We start from the raw sequence: 4148 nt of genomic DNA, 5'->3' as shown, positions 1-4148 counted from the left end.
CCCACAAGGAGCCTTCCAAGGAGTTGTCCTTGAATGGAACCCGGGAATGCTTCAGTTGTTCAGAAATGTCAATTTTGGCCCATGAGAGCACTGAAGAGTTTACAAAACTCTCATATATACGTCACATTCCATCCCTGCTAGGACCAGTAGGTGGGTGTTCTTTTATTCCTCTTTATCTATTAGCATATATTAACTATACAAAGGGGTTTTGTTGTGATATTTCTATACATGCGTATGATGGACTTTGAATAGATTCACCCTCTATTACTCTCTTATCCCTCAACCCCATTATCGCCCCCAGGGGAGAGCGGGAATGCAGCAGTCCCCCACTACCACAAATTATGCAGTCGAGTTTCTCACATTTGGGGAAATCGCAGGCATCAGCACATCTGGAGTGCAATGGATAAGCCTCGCCCTGGGAAAACCATCTCTGTGATCATGGTATCTCCCCTGCCAGATAAGTATCAACCCCCACTTTTATTGGGCTTCATTATTTTATTTTCACAGGTGTATATGAAGTATTTTGATCACATTCTCCCTCCCTTTACTCTCACCTTTCACCCTTTCCCCTCCAGCTGGTCCCTACCCCAAACAGTTCCCCCCTTTTACATTCCTGTCATTCCTCTCTTGGTTTTTCTCTTAGGTCTAGATTTCACAAATGAAAGAGAGCATGTGATATTTGTCTTTCTCAGTCTGGCTTATTTCATTTAACATGATTTCCAGTTCTATTTATTTTCCTGCAAATGACATAATTTCATTCTTCTTGACTAAACTAAATAATCCCCCAAGGTGCATATGTACCACACTTTCTTTATCAACTTGCAGGTTGTTGAGCACCTAGGCTGACTCCATAGCTTAGCTATTGTAAGCAGTGCTGTGATAAACACGAGTGTGCAGGTGTCTCTCTGGTATAGTGACTTACACTTCTTCAGATATGTGTGCCAGAGTGGTCACATAGCAGGGTCATAAGGTAGTTCTGTTTTCAGTTGTTTTTCTTTTCTCAGTGGTGGTACTGGGGTTTGAACTCAGGGCCATGCACTTGCTAGGCAGGCGCTCTACCAGTTGAGCCACACTCCCAGTCCACAGACACAATTATTTACCTTCCTGTGAGGAAAGTGCTATCAGGAGGGAATTGTGATCAATTCCACCCTTCAGGTTAGACAGGAGGAAGCGAGCCTCCTACGAGACCCTGCAAGTAGAAGGGGAAAGTCAATATGAACACTTGGCTTTCTGCACTGAAATTTTAATGACTCCATGCAGTCGTCCTAATGCAGCTTGACAGACATCTTTCTTCCCTTCACTGTCTTGCTTTGAGCCTGACAGGGGTGCCCTTGCCCAGACAGAGCCTCGGTAGGACAGCAGGAGCAGTTTGGGGGAGGTCTACCAAGAGGGTGCCTTGCCAACATGTAGAAGAGGAGAGAAGTTCTGGGTTTCATTTACCTTCCATTTCTTGCTGAATTAAAGGCCAGGCCAGGGGTCAGCACTAGCAGCTTCTGTTTTGGTACATGGTGGTGGATGGGCAAGGTGGGAAAGAGGAGGAGTGTGGGCTGTGAAATCACGAATGGTTTGCGTACCATGTGACTGTTCTGAGACTTGCCACACAGTGCTCGTGCCTCCCTTTCTTTCCTTGTATCTGTTTGGGGAGACATCCCTGCACAACCTTAGTGCTCACAAATCCTTGTTCCCTCTTAAAATAATCTTAGAACTAAGAGATGTGAAACTTCCTATCATCTATATTTGAACCAATGTTGCTTGCTTAATAGAGGAGAAATGAATATTTATAGAAAAATGAGTGGGAAAATTTTTACCGTATATTGTTTTTATGTTCTGAACTTTGATATATGAATGTACGTCCTGTTATAGTAATTAAGTCTTCATTTTTAACAAATAAAAGAGAAGCAGGAAACCACCATCAGTGTTGTACTGGCGGCCATCGTGGATGTGAAGAGCTTCATGGCAGAGGAGAGGGCTGATATGTCTGGGATGTGAATGTTGACATACTGACCTCCTTACTTCTACCTGTAGCACAAGCAAAGGGCTTATGGCCTGATTTCTACAGTGCCCAACTTTGGGATAGGCATTACTGAAAGGTAGACTTCTTTATGAGACTAAAAACATATATTTTGCATTATGGAAGTGCTTTATAAAATGTTTTAAAATTGTCGTTTAAAAAATGAAGCAATAGTAGGAATCTCTCTGTATAGCTATCCTTAACTCAACTAGCAAAAATGCTTTGTCTTCCTTATTATGCTTATGTCATTTCTTCAACAAAATTAGCAATAAGGGCAGAACAGGATCTGCCTGGAACTGAGGGGGCGGGAAGGGTGAGGAAGGGGGGCAGGGTGGAGAAATGACCCAAACAGTGTATACCCATGTGAACAAATGAAAAAAAAAGAAGTAACAAAAAAGTGTGGTAAATCATTCCAAGTATAAATTCTCCTCTGAGAAAGGAAAAAATAATGAGTAGGGCATAAAACTTAAAAGAATGAATTCAGAGAGGGAAAAATAAGTGAGGCTGCTAGCTTCTCTGGGGTTCAGCTTCTGTTGTGAGAGGGAAGACAAAGACCAAGCACTCACAGGGGACCCTGGGTGGAAGAACCCTGTGCAAACACTGGACCTTGAAGGAATACAGCAGGATGAAAACCACAAAAGCAAGACACAGCAAAACAAAGAACCTTTCCCATGCATGGAGACTACAAGAAAATTTAATCCCCTTGGCACTGGATTTGGGTTAAAATGATAAAAATTTCCTTTCCTGAAAATTCTAAACTAGAAGCCGGGATGTCAGTACAGAATTAATACCTTTATGACCAAAACACATGCATAATTCCTCTGATTTTGTTGCATGTTCATAACCCTTTGATCCTGATAGAAGCAAGGTAAAATTTTTCAAGGAAGAAAACAATTTAAACAGATGCTTCAAAGAATTCATTTAAATAGTATATGAAGAGACATGCTTCTACAAAAAGTAATTAAAATCACCAAGGACAAAAGGAAATAACGCATTATGATTAAGTGTCAAGAGAAAAAACAATCAGAAAAATCAGACCTACAAAACTTCATATGCTGGAATTATTTGATAGAGCATATATCACATGATTGACATTTCCTTTGTGGGTCCTTTCCTTATGCTCTGCTATGGGAAAAAGTGTCTTGGGAGAAAGCCAGGGTGAGTGAAGTTTCTTTACAAGTGCCCCCTATCTCTCAAGGATAGCTCTGACTTAGTGCCAGTCCAGTGTCACAAGTTGTTGCTGTAAATATAGTTGGTTTTTAGAGGTGTTTAAAATAGGAGTTAGTGTGATACCTGTGACTTTCCTTCGGGCTGTTACAAATAGAGGTGCTGTGAACACTCTTGTTCTTGTCTTTTGGTGAATGGGGTCATGCATACCTTTGGGTATCTGCAACTACTGTCTCTGTTGCATAGAAGCACGCTGGGTCAGCCAGTTTTTTAATCACTGTGGAAAAAGGAGTAAAGATTTATTTGGTTCACAGTTTGAGGGGTTTCAGTCATGATCATTTGACTCCATTTCTTATGGGCTTGTGGGTGGTGAAGCAGAACATCACAGCAGGGACCTTGGGTGGGTGAAGAAACGTGGTTTATCTCATGGCAGTCAGGAGGCAGAGAAAGCAGGAATGGGCTGGGACAAGGTACATCCCTCAAAGACATGCCACAGTGACTGACTTCCTCCATCAGGGCCCCACCTTCTAATAATGCACTCAGCTACGAATTTATCAGTAGGTTAATCCATTGATGGAGCTGGGGCCCTCAGGACCCATCCATCTCTGAATACCATCACAAGACCAAGCCTTCAACACATGACCTTGCAAGATGTTTCACATCCAAACCACTCTCTTTCCTATTAGGGACGAGGAATTGCTAGGTCACAGGGTTTGTTACGTCTAGCTTTAGTAGTGTTAAGGAGGGTGCAAAATTAGTTGTTTCACATGTATTTACCCTAGTGGAGAAAGAGACTTCCAGTTCCTTCACATCTTTAATGGTATTTGTTATTGGAACTGTCTAAACCATTGCAGACATACTTATATCTGGTTGGGGTTTTCATTTGTGTTTCCTTGATGACAAATTACTATGGACACAGTTTCAGATGACCATTAGACATTTGTGAAGTATCTATTCAAAGAATTTTTCC

General features: G+C 41.8%; 1 non-coding gene across 1 annotated transcript; it reads right to left on the bottom strand.

Moving 5' to 3' along the window:
* Positions 1-298: 298 nt before the first annotated feature.
* LOC141422737 (U1 spliceosomal RNA) lies at positions 299-465 on the bottom strand. The gene has a single exon (XR_012447484.1). It is a non-coding gene; the product is annotated as a U1 spliceosomal RNA (small nuclear RNA).
* Positions 466-4148: the final 3683 nt, after the last annotated feature.

The sequence above is a fragment of the Castor canadensis genome, chromosome 4, assembly GCF_047511655.1.
Source record: "Castor canadensis chromosome 4, mCasCan1.hap1v2, whole genome shotgun sequence".
NCBI classification, from domain to species: Eukaryota; Metazoa; Chordata; class Mammalia; order Rodentia; family Castoridae; genus Castor; species Castor canadensis.
The sequence above is the reverse complement of the archived record's forward strand: the minus strand, read 5'-3'. Positions and strand labels throughout refer to the sequence as shown.